Source organism: Pseudophryne corroboree, chromosome 10 (assembly GCF_028390025.1).
Source record: "Pseudophryne corroboree isolate aPseCor3 chromosome 10, aPseCor3.hap2, whole genome shotgun sequence".
Classification (NCBI taxonomy): Eukaryota; Metazoa; Chordata; class Amphibia; order Anura; family Myobatrachidae; genus Pseudophryne; species Pseudophryne corroboree.
In genome coordinates this window covers 164,809,124-164,821,637 of record NC_086453.1, presented here as the reverse complement: position 1 = coordinate 164,821,637, position 12,514 = coordinate 164,809,124, and the positions used below count along the sequence as shown (strand labels likewise).

Here is a 12,514-nt window from a genome sequence, read left to right as displayed (position 1 = left end):
GGAGCTTGGCCTAGGAAAAACTGTTTGGACATGTATAAGTAACTGGCTGTATAACAGGGTACAGCAAGTAGTGGTCAACGGGAAGTCCTCAAGCTGGGCACCAGTAGTCAGCGGAATACCACAAGGGTCCGTACTCGGGCCACTACTGTTCAATATATTTATCAATGACATAGAAATAGGCCTGGAAAGCACAGTGTCAATCTTTGCAGATGATACTAAACTGTGTGGGGTAATTCATTCAGAAATAGATGTGGAGTCTCTGCATAATGATTTATCTAAACTTGAAATCTGAGAATCTAAATGGGGAATGAGGTTCAAAATAGAAAAATGCAAGGTTATGCATTTTGGGACTAAAAACAAACTTGCATCCTACATATTAAATGGGGAAAGTCTAGGGGTAACAGTATTGGAAAAAGATTTGGAGGTACTCATTGGTAATAGGCTTAATAACCGTATACAATGTCAAAGCGCAGTAAAGAAGGCAAGTAAGGTGCTAGCATGCATAAAACAGGGAGTTGAGACAAGGGACGAGGATGTAATCCTGCCGCAGTACAAATCATTGGTACGTCTGCATCTGGAATATTGTGTTCAGTTTTGTGCACCGCTGTATAAAAAAAAAGATATCGGTGAACTCGAAAGGGTTCAAAGACCAGCTACTAAATTGATTAAAGGGCTAGAGAGACTGGATTACGAGGAAAGGCTTACTAAGAAGACTATGTATACATTGGAAAAGAGGCATCTAAGAGGAGACATTATTAATATCTTCAAATATGTAAAGGGACATTACAAAGAGTTATCAGAGGAATTATTTATTAAAATAACTCTGTTTAGGACATGTGGTCACTTGCTGAGGCTGGAGGAGAGAAAATTCCAGACGCAACGGAGGAAAGGGTTCTTCACTGTTAGGGCAATAAGGATTTGGAAATCCCTGCCAGTGAAGGTGGTAATGGCACACTGTAAATGTATTTCAAAAAGTATTGGATACATTTCTGATTGAAAATGATATCCAAGGTTATAACATTTAAAATATTGATGTTGATAATCCGGGTGTAACATGATTTATAGTTGTTAACTAGTCATAAAACATTACTTCAGCAGGTACATTTTAATCAACTCAACTTAATACAGAATACATATTGAACACGATGGGCATTTTGCCTCTATTCAACCTCATTTACTATGTTACTATGTTACTACAGTAACGGGATCAAGAAAATAAAATATAAACAATCTTGCATAGTTCATCAGCAACTAAAACTTATAAACAAGCTATGCATGAGTGTGTGATCACAGTAAACTCAATAGAAGCAATTCCAGAAAGAAGCAGTGTGGATCCACAAATTACAGACTGTGCATCCACGGGGCTTAAGCCCCGTGGATGCACAGTCTGTAATTTGTGGATCCACACTGCTTCTTTTTGGAGTAAATGTTGTCCCCTGTCACCGCCTCTAGAGGATAGAGGCACTTGGTCTATCATTTTATATTTAAGGCTTGCCATATTGTGTTTGAAGTTTTTGAAATGTCTGGCAACTGGTTGTTCTTGATCACCTCCTTCCAGAGCATGTCAGATGGAGGGTCTGTGCATGGCCATACGTTCTTTAAATTGGCAAATGGTTTTGCCAATATACAGTAGCCCACAGGGGCATTTAATATAATATATGACATAACGAGAGGTACACGTCAGGGGGTATCCGATCTGATATTTTTTGCCTGACCTAGGGTGAAAGAATTTATCCCCTATGTCAAGGTAACTGCAAGAAGTGCATCCTAAACAACGATAATTCCCGGGTTTCCCAGGTATGTTGGCCACGCCCCATCATAGCCATGCCCCTGCAGTATAATGCCGGTGATTGCAGCATTACAGAGTGGGGGCGTGGTTTAAAGGAGGAGGCACTGTAACCCCGCCCCCTGTCCTACCTCCATCACACCCCCATCCTGCCCTTGGTCCACCCCCTCAAGTCACAGCCCCCGCCCCCCTGCTGAGCCGACCTGGCTGCTCTCTCCCGGAGAGAGCAACCAGAATGACGGCATGTATGTCTATAAGCCCTGTGAGCCACTCTGTGTGGCATTGGGCCTAATTCAGATCTGATCGCAGCAGCACATTTATTAGCTCATGGGCAAAACCATGGGGGTAATTCAGACCTGATCGTAGCAGCAAATTTGTTGGCAGTTGGGCAAAACCATGTGAACTGCAGGGGGAAGGGGGGAAAATATAACATGTGCAGAGAGAGTTAGGTTTGGGTGGGTTATTTTGTTTCTGTGCAGGGTAAATACTGGCTGCTTTATTTTTCACTGCAATTTAGATTTCAGTTTTAACACACCCAACCCAAATCTAACTCTCTCTGCACATGTTATATCTGCCCCTCCTGCAGTGCACATGGGCCCTCATTCCGAGTTGTTCGCTCACAAACTGCTTTTAGCAGCAATGCACACGCTAAGCCGCCGCCTACTGGGAGTGAATCTTAGCTTAGCTTAGCAAAATTGCGAACGAAAGATTTGTAATATTGCGAAAAGATTTATCTGTGCAGTTTCTGAGTAGCTCGAGACTTACTCTTCCAGTGCGATCAGTTCAGTGCTTGTCGTTCCTGGTTCGACGTCACAAACACACCCAGCGTTCGCCCAGACACACCCCCGTTTCTCCAGCCACTCCCGCGTTTTTCCCAGAAACTGTAGCGTTTTTTCACACACTCCCATAAAACGGCCAGTTTCTGCCCAGAAACACCCACTTCCTGTAAATCACACTCCGATCACCAGAACGAAGAAAAAACCTTGTAATGCCATGAGTAAAATACCAAACTTCTTAGCAAATTTACTTGGTGCAGTCGCAGTGCGAACATTGCGCATGCGCAGTTTGCGAAAAATCGCTGCGATGCGATGAAAAAGAACGAGCGAACAACTCGGAATGAGGGCCCTGTTTTTGCCCATTTGCTATCAAATTTGCTGCTGCGATCAGATCTGAATTATGCACAATGGCCCTCATTCCGAGTTGTTCGCTCGCAAGCTGCTTTTAGCAGCTTTGCACACGCTAAGCCGCCGCCTACTGGGAGTGAATCTTAGCTTATAAAAATTGCGAACGAAAGATTAGCAGAATTGCGAATAGACACTTAGCAGTTTCTGAGTAGCTCCACACTTACTCGGCATCTGCGATCAGTTCAGTGCTTGTCGTTCCTGGTTTGACGTCACAAACACACCCAGCGTTCGCCCAGACACTCCTCCGTTTCTCCAGCCACTCCCGCGTTTTTCCCAGAAACGGTAGCGTTTTTTCGCACACACCCATAAAACGGCCAGTTTCCGCCCAGACACACCCACTTCCTGTCAATCACATTACGATCACCAGAACGAAGAAAAAACCTCGTAATACTGTGAGTAAAATACCTAACTGCATAGCAAATTTACTTGGCGCAGTCGCACTGCGGACATTGCGCATGCGCATTAGCGACTAATCGCTCCGTTGCGAGAAAAAAATACCGAGCGAACAACTCGGAATGACCACCAATGTTTCATAGTTTTATAAACTGCCAGGTATTTGTGCTGCTGCTCTGATGCTTAGTAACCAGCCAACTCGCTGCAGCCTTTGGCCAATATTGGTGAAAACAATACTGTGAGCTGTGACATGGTCAAAATTGACTGGAAATTAATGGAAACTAATAATACTCTAGGAACAAAAAAAGGCTCAAATTATGAAATTATCTTTTTTTGTAAATTTTTGAAAAAAAATCCAAATTCAAAGCCAGTCACGGCAGTTTAGCAAATCCAAATCTAATGCCAGACAATAAACCAAAGCCAAATCCAGCAAAAATTGTCTGGTGCACATCTCTAATGTGAACTAGGGTACTACTATGATTTATAAAATGAACTAGGGCACTACTATGGGACATCAAATTAGCAACTGCTGTGAAGGAGTGTCTCTCTAGAAGCACTGAATGTTGCTAGGATGCCTACCAAGCTTTGGCTATGCCTTGTTTGCATACACTCTTATTAGCATTGAGTGCTGGTCTTTGAACTCCAGTACACTGTAGTATTTAAGGGAGTGCTTTGTCCTTTATTAATAAAGTTTTGTTAAATCTGGGATTTTAGGATATACCCACGTGACTGGATGAAGCGCTGATAGTGGCTTTAGGTGTTTGTGAGAGACAAGCCCTTAAAAAAGACACGGACCACCAGAATTGATTATGCATTTCACATTGGAACGTGGAAGTGGTCACTGATGCTTTTTATGTGATTACCTAGGAGCGCTCCATAGTATAGTGGGAGTCATATTACTATGCCTGGCTTAAAGATATATCACAACTATGAACTTTATTTCATACTATGTACAGAATGATACATATTTTCTGGTTTCTCCAGAAAACTTGATGTAAGCCCTGTTTACTACTACAAAATTTCAGTGTTGCCCTTTTTATCCCGTTCCTACTACATTTGCATGAAAAACAATTCTTTTTCTCAAAGAAACATTACTGTTATTTCCAAAGTTTGGTTTTCTATACATTTCAGACAGTGAGAGAGTACACTGTATGTGTCAGTTGTTGCACCAACATGTCTCTGTTTGAGGAGCTCTTTAATTCAAATTCAAATATTGTATTACCATTTTGCCAAGATAGAAAGCAAATATACGGTAGGTTGTAGTACTTCGGATGCTAAAAGAATTTGTTTATCCTATAATAATGAAACTGACCAAGAAAAATAATCTTGATTGTTAATTGACAGAGAAATAATGTATTTATAAAGAGAAAGACAGTTGTCTGTTGAGCGAAACAATAGTTTATCTGCTGGAAAAAAAAACATATTCCTCCTATGCGAAACCAGGGCTGGTCACTACATGGACTTTCACAATCAATAAATAACCAGTCTTACAACTTCTGGATATTTCTTGATTGTCAAAGCTTGTGGAGTGCCTCTCTCATTTAGTGCTCAATGTGAATACCTGTTGGGGCCCCAGGAAGTGCACCCAGACAGTACCCTTAATTACTACTATACATGGAATGCTATATATACATACACATACATACACACAGTATTCCTAGGGTAATCAACGTCACCTTGGGGTTCTGTTCATATATGCCTATGAACTGCTTTATTAGCTGCAGAAATACTTTACAGCATTAATAGGAGGTGCAATGAAGCAAAAGGTGGCATGTCACGATGCTGCTTCTGTATAGGGTCCCAGTATTCACAACAAGACATTCTATGGCTAATTATGGCCACAAGCCCTAACACTAGACTGTTCTCTGGGTGCAGGCCTGCCATCAGAAATTGTGAGGTCCAGGACTGATGAAATATACATCCCCCACCCTCACAAAAAAAAGGTGTGTGAGGGGCATCAATTAGTGTGTAAACCAGCTATTTATTTATTTTTCTTGTCAAAGCTTGGGCTTTAGGGGTGGGTGTTTTATAACATGTCATCCTATCATATACAATATAAAACTATACAAATACAGAAATATAGGAGAGAAAAACTGCTTTAAATTCTCACTCACACACACACACACACACACACACACACACACACCCAGATCCACATGCAAACACTGAAAATATATATTGAAGGACCAAATCCACATACTGTATGCGGCACCCCACCAATACCCTTCATGCCTATCCACACTGAGGTGCCCCTACAAAAATGTAAAGTTATAATGTGCCTACCGCCATTGTATAATAATAAGCCATGATTTAACGGTTTTCATTGGGGTTCAGGGACTTTTTGCACTGGCCACTCAGCGGTAGTGGACATTAGGGAACCAGTGAGTACTGTGGCAAGCTCAAGGATTAAATTGGAGAGAATGGCAGTTGGTGACAGGGCTGTAGTGAAGTAACTGCAGGTTGAAGCAAAGCTGCATGGTGTGTGCATTTTACCCAGCAGTTCTCCCAGGTACTGGTAGGCAGCAGAAAGTGTGAACAAGGCTGTGGAGGTTCCTGGCAATTATCACCACCATTTTCCTGATGGCAGCAGAATGTGACAGTAAGCAGGGCTTCGGAAGGTGGCTGGCTCAAGTGACATCTTGTGGCCAGGAAAGAGGTGGTGACATGGCTTCCCAAGCATAATACAGGCAGGACTAGAGGCGGATTTAACTGGGTGACTGACAGCACTGGGCGAGAAAGCGGCAGCCACCAGAGAAAGTATGCATCCAGTCAGTAAACGTCAGCAAACAGCTGCCATGTTCAGATACTCACACTAGAGTACATATGCAGGATGGTAGCTCTGTACTGCAGCCCACACCAGGGCTGTCTTTTCGTATGGGCTCAATGGGCACTTTCCCAGGGGCCCCAGGAGTATAATGACTAGGATGACAGCTGAGGCCCCCCTCTTTCCAGGGGTACCAGATTTTTGAAAATTGTCCCTGGGGACCCGGAGATATTCGATGTCAAAGCAATGGTCCAAGCCTATTATTTGCTCTTTCCAGTCAGATATCTCAGCTTCTGTTTGACTTCGAGTTTTCTGATGGTAAACTCCAAAATCTGGAGCTCTGCCCTTCCAGTAGACACTAGCAGCTTGTCTCTACTATGTCCAGAACCAGTGATATCAGCCTTCAAGCAGCTGGTCCCTGCTCCAGCTCCACACGCCTGGTATGCAGTTTTATATTTTCGTCTGTGAATTGCTCTGGCTCCTGAACTCTGATCCCCAGGTTCCCAGTATCTTCTGACAGGTAGGACTCTCTAGTATTTTTTTTATTCCATTCAAAGCTAAGAAATAGATTTCCAGGAACTTGAGATATCTGCAGTGAAGCAAGCTGCCCTCCCACCAGAAAATGATGAATATTAAACCCACTCCACTATCCACCCCATCCTACAGACTAAACAACCCTTACCGCCCTGGAAGTCATGTACCAGGGCCCCTTCATTCAGCACAATGCCCACTTATACAGTTTAGTGTTCTCCCTCCTGCCTCATCTGTGCAGTAAAGGAGTAATTAGCAGAAATTACTGCTCCAGTTCCTACAAGCTGAGCGGAAGATAGAACACCCCCTACCGCCAGTGGGACATCAAAGTTGCCGCTGATAGCACCCCCCACCCCTACCGCTGCAGGTTGGGTAGGGCCCCAGTGCTTTGCTGTGCCCAGGGGCCTACACTGCTGTTAAGACTGTCCTGGCCCATACACAGTCTTACTTCACTATAGTGAGGAACAACGTGACTTGCAGTGCACCTTCAATAGAAGTAAACTTAGTTTAAGCCACACACTCTTTGTTAGAACAGCTTTGTATTACCGGCTATTGGACAGGTATAGCATCACAGCTTCATAGACAGTCTCCTCTTTAGGTACAGGATGCTATTTTTGTTATCTACAGACAGTAGATGCTGCAGTATATTCACCTTGAGTTTAGATAATATCTGCAGCACAGTATAAAGGAAACATTGCTACGAATTACTTGGATGTGTACAAAGTACCAATTGAGATCTATAAACAGCTACTATTGTTATACAGGAGAGAATTAGATGAGCCTGTAACTGACGTAGCCTTAACAAATTCTAACCCTTGCTACTTAATACAGATGCTTTGCAGACTCAATAATTCTGATAATAAGTGCAGGAGAATAGTACATACTCTCATAGGCAAATGCGGTAGGGGGGGGCGGTTCCTTTTGCCCAGAACCCCCCTCCGCTTGGCAAGAGACTCAAATTATGACAATAGTAGCAATGGTATTTAATTTGATTACTAGAGCTGCCGCCACATCATGCAGTGTAAGGGACAGAGCAAAGCTGCTGCGCATGCCCAGTGGTAGCAGCATCTTCTACCAAGTTTGCTGTGCGTGTGTTCTCTGAGACCTCAATCAGTGCTCTGGACCAGAGAGTAGCTACCAGGAAGAAGAGACAGGAGCATTAACATAAGGAGGGAGAATGCTTAGAAAGTGCAGTACTGGTTCTATTATTTTTGTGTATTTATTTATTTATTAGGGCATGTTTAACCTTTTCCTTACCACTTATTTATAGTATTTAAATAAGTTTGATACAGCCTATACTATGGATCATTTATAGTGTTAAATATTAATACTGTATTTCATACAGTATCCAGTGTATAAAAAGACCAATGTGTACATTAATGTCCAGGGCTGTTACTTAACTTACTTGGTTCTTCTGCCACTTTCCCAGACTTCTGCCCTTGCTCCAATGGTCTGCACTGCAGAATGGGATTGTGGAATGCATCGGGAAACCCCCCCTCTAGAAATCCTGCATTTGCCACTGACTCTAAACAGTATATCCCGGAAAGTGCATTAAAGAGCTCATTTCAGACAAACTGCATTATACAGTTCTATGGGGCCCCAATGTCTAAATAATTATATGTGACTGCATTGACCTACTGTATGCAAAAATTGTAGATTATTATTGCGTAATATCCTAAATGGTCTGAGAGAACACGAAATTAGTAGTTTTACACTGCTAAACTGGTTGTTCTTCTAGAAGAACTGTTTTATTATTGAGATAAGGCAATTGTAAGTGTATTGTTGGATAAAAGTTTACTGTAATGCATAACTGACTGTGCCGATTAGCCTGAGATTCTTTCAGCTGAAGAGATCCAGACAGTTCAGTTTCTAATCAAATATATATATATATAGTTAATGCTATTTTGTGTGGCAGCTATCAGAAATTGTATCACTTCCATTGTGAATTGTATACTGTTGTGATCAAATGCAAATGCTTGGAAACTTGCCTTAGAAGCTGTTCAAAAGGGAAAAACATAGCTAATAAATTGCAACTACAGTACAATTGGAAAAACAGTCATAATCATTTCTTTTTGGAAGCACACCTATTTACCTCTCTGTTGGAAACAGTGGAACCTGTGCCAGACAGACAAACAGGTCATCAAGATCTAGTAAGGAACACACCTCACATCAGAATACTACTTATCTCGGTATCACACATATACATTGAAAAATCTAGAGCCACACACTGTATATGTACTGTACATTAAAAAAGTCAAATCTACATATACGAGTACATTGAAAAGCTAAACCCACATAAAAAATATTGAAAAAGACAGATAAACACATACACATACATTTAAAAATCGAATTCCATTGAAAAAGCCAGATCCAAATATAATAGGTATTATGGCGATACACGCACCACTATAACACTTGTTCATATAAGGAAGCCTTCACTGGTGAATACTGGCAAATTTTAGTGTCATCAGGTTTTTTGCCAGCATGAAGAAGGGATAAGTGGAAGATGAAATGTGGTAGCAGGTAGGGTGGCCAATTCTGGGCCTTTTTATCAATTCCTGATATTGGGATTGAAAAATTAACAATCTCAGGATTGGGTTGAAGATTTTAAAATTAAAATCTTCAGTGCCCCATCCTTCCCAGACCCACCCAGCTCACAAAACTACTCACAATCCTCAGAGTGTGGACGGGTTCGCTTGCTGCAGGCTATGGGCGGCAAGGTGCGGTCCGGGAAGCGCAGGCAGCTGGTGTCACGCTGTGAAGTGCACCCAGCCAGGAACAGATGGAGCCAGGAGAAGGGCACCATATGAGCCTCCTGAAGATGCTCAACGCTGCCCAGCATTGAAAAAACAAGGGGGCTTTCTAATTCCAAAATCCCTAGGATTGGAAGCTCCAATCCTAGGATTGCATCCCGGCCAATTTTAGGGATCCCACCAATTCTGATCCCAGGATTGGCCACCCTAGTTACAGGCTGAGGCACAGGGCAAGAGGAAAATTTGTTTGTGAAGGGCACAGGTGAAAGGTGGGTGGTGGGATCAATGTACTGTATGAGAGACCAGTGATGTCTGTATATGGGAGGGCTGCAACTGTAGGGTCACATTACAGGAAGACTGGACTAAGGGGGGTGCAGGGCAGGGAGGTCTGGACCTGGAGGGCACAGGGCAGGGAGAGCTGGAACAATTGAGGGCACATGGATGGTAGGCATGGTGGAGGGCATGCTGGACTTGGTAGGGGCACGGTTAAGGGAAGGCTAGACTTTTGTAGGGGTAGGGGAGCACAGTACAATGAATGCTGGCACTGATGCATGCAACTTAGATAGGAAGACAGGCAGTCCGTCTGACGGTGGGAAGTGGCCACAACTGCAGTTACTTCCGCTAGGAGTGCACGCTCACCAAGAACACCAAGCCGAGCAGCTCTCAGACCTCCAGCCAAGCATGAAAAGACAGACCAGTGGCATTTCAAATTTGCCACTGTCCTCGAGCCCATCACAACTCATGGACCAGCAGCCAATCAGAAGCGGCCGCTCCTGATTGGTTGCAGGTCCATGAGCTGCAATTGGCTTACGGACAGCTGCAAATTTGAAATGCCATTGCGCTGTATCTGTGTCCATGGCTGTCTGCTGTTCATCAATCTGCTGCAAGGCCTACCCTCTTGTCCAGGCTCGGGACTCCAGTCATGGCAGTCCCCTCTAAAGGCAGCAATGACCAGATGCATGGTTTAAGATTACCTACTTATTATTACCCCTCTTAGGTTATTATTTTCTGTGGTGTAATCTGTGCTGTAAATGAGATGGAGGAGTGAAGCAGAGAAGTGTAGGAACAACTGAAAAAAATATTGTAAACCATCTTCACCCTCTGACATTTCTATAAATCAGGTAAAATGTGATAAATACACTGTACACCAACATATGATGTATTTCTCAGTTGTTTTAAAAAGTATTCCCAACTTATTAGACAGAAAATGGACTTTGTTCATACTGGACAAATAGCTCACCCAAGTATTGTAGAGTATAAACTAGGTCACAGAACAGACATGATGGCTTTGTACGCTAATGATCTCCTGTTGTTTTTGCATGGTTATAGAACTTCTATGCCTGCTGTCCTGAGTCTAGTTGAGCAGTTCGGTAAATATTCTGGCCTTTCCATTAATTGTAACAAATCTTCAATAATGCTTCTACGGCGCTCTTCCCCCTCTAACCAAGACATCTCTCTTCCACTGTGTTGTGTTGATCAGATTAAATACCTGGGGATAATAATCACTAATGATTACAATGATTTTATTCCCAAAAACCTCATACCTTTGCTTCCCTATTTGAAAGACAAATCCAAAGCATGGTGTAAATTACCCCTTACCGTGATGGGGATAACCTTATTAAGATGATAATCCAACCTTAAATTCTATATGTACTTCCGCAATCTGCATTTTATCTCTCAGCTTTCTTTTTGCTGCAACTGAACAGTATGTTATACTCCTTGGCTAATAAACGCCTCAGAATCAGCATATACACTCTTACTAGAACTAGATTGGATGGCAGCCTAGCTCTTCCTCACTTTAGACTGTATTACTATGCCTCTCAATTAGCCCATCTCCGACTGTGGGTGCAAGGTACCAGCCAGACATTGCTTCCTGCTGTCCTAAACACAAAGCCCTGGGTTTTACTCCTTTACAATTACTATTGAGTGGTAACACCTTTTCACACTGTTCCCCTATTTTAGTTCAAGCCACTAAGATTTGTCATGAGATTCAGACTATGTTTAAGTTTTAGGATGTAGATTCCGATACCCCCCTTTGACACTCCTGATGGTTCACTGAATTGTATGATTTATCAGGTAAGTAGTTATGGAAAACTAGGGGAGTGGATACCATAGGGCAAATTTATGAAGCAAATATCATGAAATCTTTCCAACAATTGAAGGATGAGTTAGATCTCCCCATACTGTACCTTCTTTTTTCGTTATCTACAGCTTGGACATGCTCTCCAGGCTCAGTTCAGGGACAATTCTCCAGTCTTTTTCACTTCTCCGATATTTTTTTTTCTCTAACTACTCTAGGACAAGTTAAATGCATCTCTATGGCTTACTCCTTCCTTTTAGCTGAATACTACACAGAGGCATGACCCGGGTTGAGGGTACGTTGGGAAAAAGAGCTAGGTTTTTTAAGTGATGGGGAATGGGACTCACCTAGAGAACTCCCACGTCAAGCCATGGTCTCCGTTAGGTTCCAACAAACTCAATTTTTTTTTTTACTTACTTGACTCCTACTAGATTAGTTAAATTGGTGGTCGCTCCTCTTCTACATGCCCTAAGTGTGGCAATACTCCAGGTTCTTTCTGGCACCTCATTTGGAAATGTGGAGTGGTCTGTTCCTGTATTTGAAGTATCTGGGCTAAATGGATGGACTCAATATATTATTCTCAGAATTAACAATTGTCAAGTTATGACAGTCTGTTGTTGTTCTCTCAGGTTTTACCTGGTCATACCACTTTTCTCACCCCAACACGATGCTCCTATACCATATAAGACTGCATGCTCACTGTATGTTATATACACATTAATGAAATATAGGTCATGATTCAATACTTCTATTTACTTTTCTTCCTTCCTACTTTTCTCTTTCTTCTCTTGACTTTTCTATAGGTTCGTATCTAAAATTAAATGTGCATTCCCATAAATCTGATTCCACGAATCTTAATACAAATACAGAGTTTAATTTCATATCCTTGTTTATTTGTTCAAAGCCTTTTTATCATACCAATTCAGTACAATCTCCAGTATATACATATTTACATACTTTTCTGGACACTTTGTCTGTAACATATTATAATAGATATATTCGTTTATTACTGTTTCGCTCTGT

General features: G+C 42.2%; 1 protein-coding gene across 7 annotated transcripts in view; it reads left to right on the top strand.

Moving 5' to 3' along the window:
- Nucleotides 1-12,514, top strand: part of MCAM (melanoma cell adhesion molecule) — a 909,696-nt gene that overhangs the window by 537,397 nt on the left and 359,785 nt on the right. The gene's annotated exons all lie outside the window — the stretch shown is intronic.